This window comes from Phyllobates terribilis, unplaced genomic scaffold, assembly GCF_046119375.1.
Source record: "Phyllobates terribilis strain yellow unplaced genomic scaffold, ASM4611937v1 Scaffold_4__5_contigs__length_816908805, whole genome shotgun sequence".
In the NCBI taxonomy this organism is placed as follows: domain Eukaryota; kingdom Metazoa; phylum Chordata; class Amphibia; order Anura; family Dendrobatidae; genus Phyllobates; species Phyllobates terribilis.
Window position 1 is genome coordinate 52,197,975 of NW_027362764.1, and position 15,863 is coordinate 52,213,837.

Here is a 15,863-nt window from a genome sequence, read left to right on the forward strand (position 1 = left end):
GTATTGTTAAGCTACTGTGACCTCCACGTCTCTTCCACGGGCACTGATATTGTCTTTTTATTCCAGTGTAACCTCCACCACTCTTCCAAGGGGCATTAAAACCATCTTGTTAAGCTACTGTGACCTCCACGTATCTTCCAAGGGGCATTAAAATCATCTTGTTAAACCACTCTGAACTCCACGTCTCTTCCAAGGGGCATTAAAACCGTCTTGTTAAGCTACTGTGACCTCCACGTATCTTCCAAGGGGCCTTAAAACGGTCTTGTTAAGCTACTGTGACCTCCACGTCTCTTCCAAGGGGCATTAAAACCGTCTTGTTAAACTACTCTGAACTCCACATCTCTTCCAAGGGGCATTAAAACCGTCTTGTTAAGCTACTGTTACCTCGTCTCTTCCAAGGGCATTAAAACCGTCTTGTTAAACCACTCTGAACTCCACATCTCTTCCAAGGGGCATTAAAACCGTCTTGTTAAGGTACTGTGATCTCAACATCTCATCCAAGGGGCATTAAAACGGTATTGTTAAGCTACTGTGACCTCCACGTCTCTTCCACGGGCACTGATATTGTCTTTTTATTCCACTGTAACGATCCTTATATAATCTTTTTAACTGCAGCAGCTTTAGTGGACGCTACTGGAGCTGGAACTTTATTTTATTATAAATGTAAAAACTCAAAACAAAAAGCTACGGTGAGAACTTAGCCCACCACCAGGTGGCTTGGAGCAATCCAGAACTAAGGCACCTGGAAGGAGAAACCCCTCCAGAGACGGGAGGCCCCCGATGCACCCAGCCTTTCATACTCCAAGGAGCTCACCTTCACCAGGTCACCAAGGATGTTGCTACATACCTCACCCACTGGGAGGATTTTACTGCCCGTCGACAGTAAACACTGTGCATTCCATGTGAAAAACCTAACCACTAGGCTAACTAGAAAAAGAGTGCACTGGTCCCGTCCACCAAGGTCTCTGAACGCCCCATAGGCCCACTCAGCGTAGGAGAGGCCAGTCAGCCTAGGCCACCCAATGGAAGCGCCCACCCTGTTGCATACCTCTGCATTAAAGGGACACTGAAGCAGGAAGTGCTCCATGCTCTCAAGCGTGTCAGCACAATGTACTTCAAGTTGTCCCTCACATACAGCTTACTCTGAAAGCAGCGCCAAGTCAAGTCCCAATACTTCGCGGGGATCCGTTTTGAATTTAAAAGACGCAACCCCACCTCCAGATCCCGACTTGGGCAGTCCCTGAGGGCCAGTGGCTTTTGAAAATGGGTCAATAAGATCCTCTCCTCGAGAAGTTTCCTCGTGAGAGTCCTCACCTCCCACACTCCCAAACCCCACCGGCGTATTACTTTCAAAACTGGGGTAACATAAGCCGGGAGATGCCCGTGCGGTGTGCGAAGATCCTTCACACGCCCTCCTGTCTCCCATTCCTGGAAGAAGGACTGCAACCATCCCCTACAGGAGAATACCCACAGAGGAGCCCTCTCTTTCCAGATGTTTGATACATTTAGCTTAAGAAAGGTGCAAACCAAGAATACCACGGGATTGACCATATTCAACCCCCCTAGTCTCCTCGTACGGTAAGTAACCTCCCGCTTGACTAGGTTCAGCCTGTTTCCCCATAACAGTTGGAAAAACTGGCTGTAGACTCGCGTCCAGAGAGGCTCTGGCAAAATACAAACGCTGCCTAGACACATTAACAATGGGAGCAGGAAACCTTTGCACAAGCTCACTCTTTCCCTCAGGGTCAAAGACCAACCCTTCCACTGGTCCACTCTCTGGGCGGCAGTTTTAAGTCTGCCTTCCCAGTTTTTGGTTGGGTAATCACCCTGGCCAAATTCAATGCCTAGGATCTTGGCATACTCTTGGGGCTCTGGGAGAGTGTCCGGGAGATCAAACCTGGGACCTCCTCCCCCCAGCCAGAGACTCCCACACTTGCTCCGATTGACCATGGAACCAGAAGCCCTGGAGTAGTCCTCCACCTCAGACATCACTGCCCGCACCTCCTCTTCTGAGGAGACAAAAACAGAGACATCATCAGCATAGGCCACTACCTTCAGAGCGGCCTCCCATTCGCCCGCCTGGTCCATCCTCACCCCCCTATTGGTCCACGATCCACCCTCCTTATGAAGGGATCAATCGCGAACACATACAGCAGGGTACTGAGAGGACATCCCTGACGAACGCCGGAGCCCACCGCAAAGGCCTGTCCAATCCAACCGTTCACAAGTGGGAAACTCTCCGCCCCTCTGTACAATGTCTTCAGCCAGTCCACGAACCTCCCTGGCAGACCATACCTCAGAAGAGCGGACCACAGGTACTCGTGATTAACCCGGTCAAAGGCTTTGGCCTGATCCAAGGACAGCAGATACCCCTTCCAGAGGCCAGCCCTACCCTGCTCCACAGCCTCCCGGACACCGAGAACAGCAGTAAAAGTGCTACGGCCAGGAACACAGCAGTGCTGAGACTCTGAAAGGAGCCGTGGTGCAAACTTCACCAACCTGTTAAAGAGTACTTTAGCCAAAACCTTCCTGTCCACATTGAGAAGCGCTATGGGCCTCCAGTTCTCAATGTGCGACGGATCCTTCCCCTTAGAAAGAAGGATCAAAGCTGACCTCCTCATTGATCTCGGAAGAGTGCCCGAGGAGAGACACTCATTAAAAACCTGAGTCAATAAGTGGACCAAAAGGTCCTTAAAGGCCTTGTAGAACTCCGACGTTAAGCCGTCCGGACCTGGTGATTTTTTGAGCTCATCTCGATCCAGCTCCTTCCTCCCCAAGAGATCTGAGTAAAAGGATCTGATGACCTCCAAGGACCCTGACCTGGACCTGGTCAGGGATCCTGTACTGTCCCTCAGACCTGCCACTATCTTACTACTCACTGACATCTTGCAGTTTCTGTAAGGGTCGGGCGAGCGATACTTCCTGAAGTCCCTCTCAAAAACCAAAGATGTGTGCCTATCATACTGACATCTCCTGAGTAAGGCTTTCACCCTGGTGATGTCCTCATGGCCATCCCCAGTCGAGACAAGTTCCTCGAGTTTCCTCCTCAGGCCCCGATACAGGAGATCCCTGTTCAGGCTTCTGAGGTTAGAAAGCTGGCAGAAGAATCTCGCTACCCGATGTTTGAAGATCTCCCACCACTCTGACTTAGTGTCACCAAGGCCCAGCAGCGGTAACTGACTTTGAAAGAAATCCTCAAAGGACCGTCTTACAGCTGCTTCCTTCAGGAGTGACGAATTCAGCTTCCAAAAACCTCTTCCCATCCGAGGAGTCTCTGTAACATTCAGAGAAAACATAAGAGACTGCCTCCTCCTTCAAATAAAACCTGTCTATTCTAGACCTACTCTGACTACCTCTGAAATAAGTGTAACCCGCGTGGCCCGTGGTGTTCCGGATGTGGACATCCACTAGGCGAGCCTCACTAACTATGCTATTCAAGGCAACGCTGTCGTAGGCCAACCGGTCTCTGGAACCTCTTCAGTTTTGGGGCCTCGAGACATTGTTGAAGTCCCCTCCAAAGACCACCTGTCGGCTACAAAACAAAAAAGGTTTAATACTCATAAAGAGACACTTGCGGTCCCACTTAGTCTGGGGACCATAGATGTTTATGAGCCGAAGCTCTTGTCCCCTTATGAACACATCCAAGATCAAGCACCTCCCCATTTCCAACTCAATAACCCGTCGGCATACTACATCTGCGGTCTTGAAAAGGACCGCCACCCTCAGCCGCAAGAGACCAATAGGAAGGCCCGTGTACCCACTCCCTCTTAGCTTTTTTAAGGGACGTGAGATCGGCCAACCTGGTCTCCTGCAAAAACAAAATGTCGGCGTCAAGCTGGCCGAGAAAATGAAAGGCCGTGAACCTAGCCGCATCAGACTTTATGCTGGCAACATTAATGGTCGCCAGCGTCAACGGGGTGAGTGCCGCCATCATGAGTGATCAGGTTGGACAGCGACCTTCTTCCCATCCCCCTTACCCTTTACATGTGTTCCATTTTCCTCCTCAGAGGACGATATAGCACGTTGCAGGCACACCGACACATCCATACCTGCTGTTCCAGACACAACTTTAACGGGCACAACTGTTTCAGGCGCACCCTTGCCCTTGTCAGGAGGCCCTGGGTCAACCCCCCCCACCAGAGGCCCGGTTTCCCCGACCCCGATGTTGAGGGCCTGGCGCCCCCTTTAGCCCCTACATCCTTGTCCGCAACCCCCAGCACCAGACCCCTCTCCTCCCCCCCATCCGAACACAAGGGAGACTCGCTTAGGGCCTGGTACTGGTTGGAGAGCTCCACTGGAGGAAGGGAGGAAGAGCCTTCCTTTGGCACCTGGCCCCGGGTGGCCTTCCCCTTCAAGTTACCCTTCTTCCTCACCCTTTTCTTCTCCCTCTTCTTTTGCGGTTGCCACTCTTCATTCCCCCCCTCATCCACACCTTCGCTGGATGAGGATAAGGGAGCGGTGGCCCCATCCTCCCTGACCATCCTCCTGACCTCTTCGTCTATCTCACTGTCCGGGACCTCAGCTGCAAGCTCCCCCAAACTAGGGACCAGAGGCAGGGACATAACCCCCTGGTCCCTCTCCACCACTCTCCTCGGACGCTGCTCTTTCCCTCCCGCCTCAGGGGGAGGTCTGCTCCTCACCGGTCACTTACTTCCTACGCCACCGCTAGTCCCTTCACCGGCTGGTCCGGTCCTCGCCTCCTCCCTACCAGCACCTCCCGGATTCAGGCTAACATTGGCATAGGAGCGTGGACAGCGACTAAACGGGTGTCCCAAGACACTACACAGGTTACACCGAATGTCCCTACAGGTTGCGGCCAGATGACCCACCCCTCCACACATCGCGCACTTCTCCACCTTGCACCCCGCGCTGAAGTGAGAGGGGCTGCCGCACCTGTGGCACAACTTCGGCTGCCCCTGGTAAAAGATCAAGATTCGGTCCCTTCCCAAGAATGTTGAAGTGGGAATGTGGGTAACCGAGTAACCCGAGACCTTCAGTTTTACCATAAAGGTCCAGGCCCCTGACCAGATGCAATGCTTGTCCAGATTCTTTTTGGGAATCTGGACCACCTCCCATACCTGCTCAGCCAGGTCATGATGTCCATCTCAGAAAGTGACTCGTTACTGGTGAGCACGGTCACTTTCTTCACTGAGTTTTGGTGAGAGATAGCCTGGACTATAAACCCTCGCCATTCAGGGCAAATCCGAGCCAGCTCATACTGAGACCAGAAGAGCTCTAGGCCCTCCGATCTCACAAAGCTGATGTCGAAAAAGGTGGCACCATAGGGATGAATCAGGGCATAGATGTCATCAGCCCTGAAGCCCATCCCCAGGAAAAGCTCCACCACCTTGTCCCTAGAGGGGCACGCTTCATTGCCTTCCCACCGGAGACGGACCACATTCCTACGGACGCCGCCCTGCCCTGCTGTCGGCAGAGACCACCTAACGTTCTCTGCCCCTAACTCTCGGAAGGCGGACAGACCATGTTGGTCTATCCAGAACGATAAATCTACCGCCCTACCCTCCACTGTAATGGACTGCTCTCCCCTCTTCAGGGCGTCCAGGAGACGCCATTGCAAGTAACCCTGCCCAGCGTCCCCTGACAAGGACCCTCCACTACCCGCGGCAGCGGCCGCCGCAAAGGTGCGGACATGCGAACCGCCCTCTAACGAGGCCGCCAACGAACCAGGATTCCTTGGCCTCACACTCGGTCCCTCATTCACACTCTGCCTCACAGCCTCACCTACCGCCCCTGCACCACTACCATCACCACCAGCCGTACCACTCACCACTTCCATACCTGCATCCTCACCTACATCCTCACCTCCTTCATGTACCCCATTCATCCCCACCTCATGCACCCCATCCATGCCAGCCAGAACAGGTGGGGTACTAACTGCTTTACCCAAGGTCCCGGCATCACTGGGGGGGCTTTCAGGACACTCACCACATCTACAGCATTGTCCTTACTCCCCTTCTCCCCCTTTTCCACCTTGGACCCTCCAATATTCATGCTCTGGGTATCACAGGGGCCGGGATTTTGGGTGCCGGGTTTTACCAACCTCACAGGTGCAGACACCCCGGCCGGTTTACCCCCGGCACCCTTGTCCCCAGCATGCGGCCCCTCAACCCTCTGGCCAGATACGGAAGCAGTGGCTCTCTCCTCCCCCACCATCCTCCGGACAACAGCCAAGATCTCTGAAAAAGCCGCTCCGGCTCCACCGCCACAACCCCCACCTCCCTCTGCCCGAGACCCAGAGGCCATGGGAGACAGAGACGGGAACTCCACCACACTGAATATGTCTGGCGCCACCGCCAGCGATGACCCATTGCCATCCCTACTGTCCTCCGTAGGGATTGCCACACCATCACCACTCGCCTTACATTTGCCTTTACTCCCCCCACCGGACCTGCGCCGTGGACCAACTTCATGATCCGGGTGCCCTTGACCGGCGGGGGTTACACAGGAGACAGCAGCAGCATCAGTATCATCATTAAACACGTAACGCATACTCACCATCTCCTGTGCCTTCTTCTTGCGCCCCTTCTTCTCCTTTCCGGGTCCCTGATCTTCGTCCCCGAAACAAAAATGCTGGAGGTTCACCGGGGACTCCAGCAACCGGATGGCCGCCATGAGCCCCCCCGGACCCCGAAGACGCCTCCATGTCCTCCTCCTCTGATGTGCTGGAGGCAGGCAGCACCACCTGCTCAGGACGCAGACCGGAAGATTTAGGAGGCTCCCCGGTAACGCTGGCAGGCTGCTCGACCAAGGTTACTGCCACCTCCTGGGACACTGTTCCTGGATCCGCCTCTGTCTTCCCTGCTGTCTTCCCTGCTGCCTCCCTCCCAGCCGCAGGTTTCTTCTGGGCAACTCCAGGTGCTGCGGTGGGCAGGACGAGGGGCGGGGCACCGGCGCAAGGCTTGCTGAGCCTTGTGGTACTATAAGTATTGCTATCTGCTTTTACTTTCATGTCCCTCCTGCCTCCTTCCTTCCCTCCGCCCACAGACTAGGGGCGGACTGGCAGACCGGGAACCGCTCGGCTCTGCAGTTCCACTCGCGGCTCTCATGGTGGCCGCGCCGAGCACCGAGGTGGGCGAGGCAAGGGGCGGGCCAACAGACCGGGGACCGCTGGGCTCTGCAGTTCCATGTGTGTCTCTCATGGTGGCCGTGCCGAGAGCCGAGGTGGGCGGGGCTTGGGGCGGGCCAACAGACCGGGGACCGCTGGGCTCGGTAGTTCCACGTGTGCCTCTCATGGTGGCCGCGCCGAGCGCCGAGGTGGGCAGGGCTAGGGGCGGGCCAGCAGACCAGGGGCCGCTGGGCTCTGCAGTTCCATGTGTCTCTCATGGTGGCCACGCCGAGCGCCGAGGTGGGCGGGGCAAGGGGCGGGCAGCCGGACCGGGGACCGCTGGGCTCTGCAGTTCCTCCTGTGGCTCTCACAGCCGCCACGCTGAGCTCCGAGGTGGGCGGGGTAAGGGGCGGAGCCACACTATCCTCTGCTCTCACTAACAGCGCGCCTCTTCCTCCACCCCCCACCTTCTCCTCCTCCATGGCTGGGGTAACCCCTGGGGCAGCACCCAGCGCTGTGGTGGGCGGGACAGGGGGCGGGGCTCCAGACAAACGTTCCTTTCCAGGCTCCTGGCTGCCATGCATAGTCCTGGGCGTGCCTTCACTGGCCGGCAGGCCCCCTTCATACACCCCCCTTCCTTGCTGCGTGGTTAACCCCTCCTGACCCGAGAACCATCGATCGTTAGAGAATTTCTCAAGAAAGGGACCCGCAGCCCTCTCTATTTCCGCCTGCCTCTGCTCCACCTCGGCAATCCTATCCTTGACCCTGTGGATTTGCGTGGCGATCACCGGGCGCTTCCTCTGGGCTGCTGCAATATATGCCGCCTTGGCTTGCCGCAGCTCCAGCAGGAGTTTCGCCAGTGCCACCTTCCCCTTCTCGTGGCACCGCAGCATCTCCACCACCCACTGGGAGAAAGCCTCCGCCGACTCGTCCGGGCCCCTCTCGGCCCATGGGGCACTCCCCTTGCCTCCCTTGGGCTTGCCAGTCCCCTTGTTAGCCGATGCCGGCATGCTCACCGTAGCCACTTCACGCTGGGACAGCCTCCCAGACCTCCTCACAGAGTCCTCCGATATATCCATATTCAGTCCTCCGACCCCACCCGGCCCAGACCGGGAGGGCCGGAGCCCGGGGATGCCCCCCAACACCCCTGCCTCGGTCCTGGGAAAACGAAGAGGCAAGGGTCGGGCTTTAGAAAAAAGTCCTAGTTGGAGCTTCCCAGGAGCTGTTCCCCGCCCAGCAGGAACGTGGGGGAGCTCAGGTCGGCCTTCCACCGTACTCCCTTACCTCCCTCACCCTCTTTCCTTCTTCCGTTCTCCATCTAACCCCTCGGCTCTGTGGTGTCCGCTCTCCCTCCAGCTCTCTCCTTCTCACAGGTGGACTACCGCGTGTATTCACACTGTGGCGAATCTTTTGGGCCCAGGCATAAGAAGTCGTTGAGGTAATGGATAATATGTGCCCCCTTAGAAACGTCCATGAAGACCCATTCGAGGAAGCAACTAAACGCCTCAAATAGTGAGCAGGATATGGAGCACCCCATGGGCAAACAGCGATCTATATAGTATGCTCCTTCCCAGAAGCAGCCCAATAGGCGGACACTATTCGGAGGCACAGGTAGTAAGTAACCAGTACGCCCCCTCAATGTCTGTTTTGGCCATTAGGGTGCCCCTTCCCAACTTCTTGACCCGCCTGATTGCCTTGTCGAAGGAGGTACAGTATATACTACTGTACTTGGTTCCGCGTCGATGTTGTCGTTTACTGACCTGCCCCTTGGATATGACAAATGGTGGATTAGTCCAAATGTATTGGGTTCCGTTTTTGGCATGACTCCCAACGGGGATACCACTACGTCTTGTAAGGAAAGTGTTCTGAATGGAACCGCCATTCGACCTAAAGATATTTCTTTTTTTAATTTTCTTGTCACGACGTCTGGGTGTTGGTAGGCTGATTTTCGATTTTTACTCCAGCCTTTCTTGATTTTAGAAGGGCATGACATGCCTATATCTGTGTCTCCTCCTCCTTTTACTCCTCCACCTCGTTTCTTTTCGCATGACTATATGTAATTGTCACTTTTCCATGGGTTAGTTGTGTCTTCTGGGCAGTTTTTCAGCTTTTGGACACCTTTGAAGGTGTTTTCTATGAGTTTTCTATGTGTTTCTATGTGTTTTTGTTTGCCTGCCATTGGTTTTAACGGTGTTCGACGAACCGTTCGAGGAACTGTTCGTCGAACATGCCGGTGTGAAATGAACCGAACCAAACCCGAACACTACGGGGGTGGCTCAACACTAAATAAGACGACTTCAACTTTAGGACCCAACCTCTGTTGATTAGGTCTTGTAAATACTCTTTCACTTCACGGTGTAATGGTTTCGGCACAGTTATGTAACTTCTGGTTACTGTGGTCGTGTCTTTCAAAATGATTCTCAACTGCAACGACGGGATATAGCCTATATCAGAGTCATCTTTGGAGAATACATGACACTCCTCTCTCAGCATCTGTTTTGCTACTGCTCGATCTTCAGCACACAAGTGTTCCAGGGATACTGGGGGATCCCAGGTGTTATGATCTGCAACAAGTACTAAGGAAAGATAGGGGAAAGCTGTCCCTACAGTAAGACTAAGCTGAATCCCTACGATGTAGCGGGCAGCCTGTTCCTAGCGAACAGACCCGCCTTAGTCCTCGGCTAGTCTGAACGAAGTCCTATAGCATTAAGGGAGGGGACCCTAAAAGAACTAAGGACTGGGACAAAAATGGGACACCTCTTAAACAGAAAAGTAGTTGCAGAACACAAAAAGACAAACTGACAAAAAAGTACTAGAGGTCCCAGAAGGACCAAGCGAATTGACAGAGAAAGGCACAGAAGCACCTGGCTAGAGAAACAGACGAACACTGATGTCCAGCACAGCCAAAAGGGCGGAGCTGGAATATAAAGGCAGATGGTCACGTGACCGCAAAACACAAGATGGAAAAAACAAACAGGGGGGTTCTAACAGTACACCCTCTTTTATGAGGATCCTCCGGATCCTCCAGGCCCAGGCCTATCCGGAAACCTCCTGTAGAAAGCTCTAACAAGCCTAGGAGCAGAGACATCATCCGCCCTTACCCAGGAGTTGTCTTCGGGACCAAAACCCTTCCAGGAGACGAGATACTGTAATCTCCCTCTATGTCATCTAGAATTCAAGATACGAGAAATTTCATAATCGCCGTCTTCCACCACAGGAGGAACTGTGACAGTGGCGTCCCTATCAGATACATCAGCCTTTTTCAACAAGGAAACATGAAACACAGGATTAATCTTCCAGGAAGTAGGGATATCCAACCTAACCGCAGACGGGTTAACAACCTGAAGCACTTTAAATGGACCCACAAACTTAGGACCCAGTTTTTTAGAGGGAATCCTCAACCGCAGGTTCTTTGAGGACAACCAAACCATGTCACCCACAGTAAACAAAACCTCCTTATGTTTCCTGTCAAAATACTTCTTGGACTTCTTGTTAGCCTCTTGAAGGTTGCAACGTACATTAGTCCAAACTCTCTCCAAATCACCGAAAAAATTCTCCTCCTCTGGCACCTCCGACCCCAATTTGGAGAACAAACCAAAGGACGGATGTCTCCCAGTAAAACAAAAAAAAGCAGAACACCCAGCAGAGGAGGATGTATGATTGTTAAGAGCAAATTCTGCGAGAGGCAGAAACTCAGACCACACCTCTTGATTGTCCACCACAAAACAATGCAAAAACTGTTCAACATCCTGGTTCTTTCTTTCAGTCTCTCCATTATACTCAGGATGATAACCAGATGAAAATGACAAATGGACTCCCAACCTGTCACAAAAAGCACGCCAAAAGCGAGCCACAAACTGAGGTCCTCTATCAGAAACAATATCCGTGGGAGCACCATGGAGCTTGACAATCTCCTTAACAAACGCCTTAGCGAGTGTCTTGGCGCAGGGCAACTTAATGAATGGAACCAAATGACACATCTTACTAAAACGGTCCACGACCACCCCGATGACAGTAAAACCCTCGGACACAGGAAGATCAGTAATAAAATCCATTGTGAGATGCGTCTAAGGCGCACTAGGAACCTCCAGAGGGCAAAGCAACCCCGCAGCAGGAGTATGTGAAGCCTTTGACCTAGCACACACAGTACATTGACGCACCCTCTTGATGACTTCCCTCTGTCATCCAGGCCACCCAAAACTGTGACTGATAAGTCTCTTAGTCTCCGAAATTCCTGGATGACCTGCCAACCGAGACTCATGACACTCCACAAACAAATCTCTCCTAAAGGCTCTAGGCATGAACAACCTCCCATGGGGAGTGTTAGATGGAGCATCATCTTGAGCTTTCAGAATCCCATTCTCCAACACGGAGATACTGGTGGGAATGCAGGTACTGTCCGGAGCACTGTAGGGTGAGGGGTGCACTGCAGGACTCTCTCCAGTGAGCAGGTGTAGGGCCTCCTGTTTCTTCGCCGCTTAGTGTTAGTCTCTGGCCTGCCTGGAGCTAGGCCTAACTTAGTCTCTGTTCTGCACCGGCTGATCCTGTGGTAGGGCCTTCTGTTGGAGTACACACTCCCTGGTATATGGGGGCTCGGTAACTCCTGACCCTGGTATAACAGTCAGCGTTTGGTATTCCTGGGACATGTAGTTTGCCAGGGGTTCTGGTTGTCTTCTGCTGGGTGTAAAGAATCCCTGCAGACTCGGACACAGTGTCCGGTATATGGTTTCTGGGGTGAGCTGGTAAAGCTCCTCTGCCCCCAATGCTACTCACTCCTCTAGCCTTCGGCCTACTAGGGCCCTCACTAGGCTATACACACTGGCAGTTAGTTGGCTGCCTCTTCTGCTGCTCTCTGAGCGTCAGCAACGCTCCTAGCGCACTAACTTGAGTCTGACTGAGCTCCACTGCAGACTGACCTGTTTCTCTGTGTCTCACTCTGCAGGAACTGGCTGTGGACTCCAGACTGTTCTGTCTCCACTCTCTTCCTGAGGAGAACTCACTCACAGACTCTCTCCTTCTGTGTCTGAGCAGAAAAACTGCTGAATCACTCCACCTTCCCTATTTATATCCCTATCCGGGCTCCCTCTGGTGGTCTGAGGTGGAAGGTGGAGGTGTGTGTGTATGCTCTGAGGGCCTCTTGTGGAGAAAAATCTGAAATGCACCCCTGCAGGATCTGTGGCTCCATGCACAGCAGGGCGTCACATTCCCCCCTAGTTGAACTCAGCACTCCCGGGCTGAAGCACATTTTGTAACAACAACAATAACAAGCTTCCCTTTATGGGAGGTTAGTACAGTTGAACATTGCATAACCAGAGCATGGATAAATATACATACATAGTTCAGTAAACAGTAGGCAATGAGCAACCAGAAAGTCCAAGTCTCTTCCGGAGAGGTTGCTCAAAGGGGCACTCCAGGGAGTGCAAATATTTACAATGCAAAGTCTTTGGGCTGCACATAGTCCTCAGCCACAGAGTTCTTAGATACCCAAGCGGGTAATGGGAAGCAAATAAGTAAAGTGTCCGTTTCACTTGGATTGTCCATTAGAGGGGCAAAATATAAGTTAAAGGCATGTAAAGGCAATGAATACACAGCAATACATACACAGGATACTGCAATAATATACAGTATCATACAATACAATACAATACAATACAATACCCCAGGGGTAACTATCTACATCTGTCGAGGTTTAACTATTTTACTTAGTGTACCTGACAGGGAGTTGACCTTTCGTGCTACGTGTAGATCTGCGTAGTGCGGTGGTCTGTGTAGTGTCAGTGTTTCTCTCAGCTACCCTGCTTGTTCTACTAGCGATGGTATTGAAAAACTGCCTTAACCTCGCTACTGGGCTGGCAAGTTCACCATTGGCTGGGCCTTCCTGCTCCGCTTCTGCCGGGGATCCTTCTTGAGCAGGCTCTTCTGCAGCACTAGGCTCTTCTGCAGCACCTACAGGTTCAACTTGCTGTGGAGGGTCTTCTGGCTGTTGGAAGAATTGGAGTACTGGAATTATGACTGCTCCTCCGATTTGAGGCCAATCTGCCGGCAAGTCTCCTAAATCAGTATGTATTACTGCTTCATCAGGTTCCTCCGGGAAAATGAGAGGCACTTCTTCTTGGGGTTTTAGCAGATCTGGACACAACTTCAGGTGGTCCCTAGATACTGTTGCAGTTGTTCTTCCTCCATCTTTGCTGATCAGACACGTCTTCCTGTTGTCAAACCTTGAATTCAACACAGTGTAGGGTTCTCTCTCCCACTGGTCATCAAGCTTGTGGTTCCTCCGCTTCCTTTTCAATACCACTTCTCCTGGTGTGAAGGGTTCTGCTGGTGCACTTCTGTTGTATTGTGCTTCTTGTTTATCCCTCACCCGAATGAGACTGTCTTCGACACAGGCTTGTACTCTTCTGTACTACTCCTGTCTGGTCGTGTCCCAGTCCTCAGTGGTCACATCAGCTTCAGGTTCTACAACACCAAGCTCCAGGTCCATGGGCAACTTACCAGGTCTTGCCCGCATTAGATATGCCAGAGTGCAATTGGTGGAACTTACTGGTATGTGATTATACAGATCCACTAGGTCAGGTAGTAGGTCTGGCCACTGGTTTCTCTCTTCTAGTGGTATGGTCTTCAGTAGATCGATGATGATGTTATTCATCTTTTCACAGAGACCGTTAGTTTGGGGGTGGTACTGTGTAGTCCTGATCTTTTTACACCCGTACAGATGGCAGAACTCTTTGAACAATTCAGCCTCAAAGGCCGGGCCTTGGTCAGTCAGTACCTGCTCAGGGTATCCATGGGGTCTGCAGAAGTACGCTTGGAACGTCTTCGCTGCTGTGTCTGCTGTCAGGTCTTTGACAGGGGCGACCACCAGGAACCTGGAGTAGTGATCCACCATGGTCAGGGCATAGGTATAACCTGACCGGCTGGGTGACAACTTGACATGGTCCAGGGCCACGATCTCCAGGGGACGAGTCATCTTGATGGGTTGCAGGGGTGCCTTCTGGCTGCTGTAGTCTTTTCTTCTGAGGCTACAGGGTCCACAGTCTCTGCACCACCTCTCAATGGAGCTGCGCATTCCCACCCAGTAGAATCAACACTTCAACAGGGTCTCTAGCTTTTTCCAGCCAAAGTGCCCGGCTTGATCGTGGTAGGCCTCCAACACCATCTGGATGTCCGTCTTAGGGACCACTACCTGCCATACCATCTCGTGGGTCTTGGGATTGACGTACCTCCGGCACAACTTCTCACGGTAGATAAACAGCCGGCTTCTCTCGTTCCACAGCTGCTTTGCTTGAAGAGACGCATCCTTCTCCAGGGAGGAACCTTCTTGGGTTATCAGCTCCTTGATACAGCTGACAACCGGGTCGCTATCCTGGGTCTCCTTCCAGCTGTGGTGAGGCAGGGGGTTTAACGTCTTACCGCGTTGCCTCCTGGAGGCTCGTAGCTCGTGGATCATCCCATTCCGGTGGAAGGCAGGTAGCTCAATCTCCTCCAGGTCATCCACTTCTTCTTCTGTGTCTGACTGGTGAGGCATCCTGGACAGGCCATCGGCGTTGGCGTTCTTGCGGCCCGCCCGGTACTTAATTGTGAACTGCCGAGCCATCCATCGTTGTTCCATGGCTCCCAGCTTGGCTATTTCAAGATGAGTTAAGGGGTTATTGTCAGTGTAGGCAGTGAACTTGCTGGAGGCTAGGTAGTGCTTGAACCTTTCTGTGATGGCCCAGACCAAGGCCAGGAACTCCAACTTGAAGCTGCTATAGTTCTCTGGGTTCCTCTCGGTCGGACGGAGCTTCCTGCTTGCATACGCGATGACTTTCTCCTGGCCATTCTGCTTCTGACTTTGGACAGCTCCCAATCCTTCATTGCTGGCATCAGTATACAGCAGGAATGGTTGGCTGTAGTCAGGGTAGGCTAGGATCTCATCACCTGTCAGGATCTCCTTCATTTCTTGAAATGATTCAGTCTGTTATTTACCCCAGTGGAATGGGGGATTTCTTCCCTTGGGGGAATGTCCTACCAGGAGGTCTTGCAGAGGCGCTGCTTTCTTCGTGTAATCTTTTACAAACCTCCGGTAGTATCCTACTAGTCCCAGGAACTGACGCACCTCCTTGAGGTTCTTCGACTCCGGCCATTTCTGGATGGCAGTGACCTTCTCTGGGTCTGGTGCTACTCCCTCTGGACTAACAATGTGCCCCAGGTACTGTACCTTTTTCTTGAGCAGGTGGCACTTTGAGGGCTTCAACTTCATCCCATACCGGGACAGTGACTCAAATACCTCCGCCAGGTGCTTCAAGTGGTCCTCATACGTTTTGGAGTACACAATCACGTCATCCAGGTATAGTAACACAGTCTCGAAGTTGCGGTGTCCCAGGCAGCACTCCATCAATCTCTGGAACGTTCCGGGGGCATTGCAGAGTCCAAACGGCATACTGTTGAACTCGCACAGTCCCACCGGGGTGGTGAAGGCCGTCTTCTCCCGATCCTCCTCAGCCACAGCTACTTGCCAGTACCCACTAGTGAGGTCAAGGGTGGAAAAGTAATTTGCAGACTTTAAGGCAGCCAGGGATTCCTCTATACGTGGTAAAGGGTATGCATCTTTATGTGTAATGCGATTTACTTGTCGGTAATCTACACACATTCTCATGCTTCCATCCTTTTTCCTGACTAGAACTAGGGGAGCTGCCCAGAGACTACAACTATCCCTTACTACCTCTGCCTTCTTCATGTCATGCAACATCTCCTTGGCTTTCTGGTAGTGTGCTGGAGGTATAGGCCTGTACCGTTCCTTGATGGGGGGATGGTC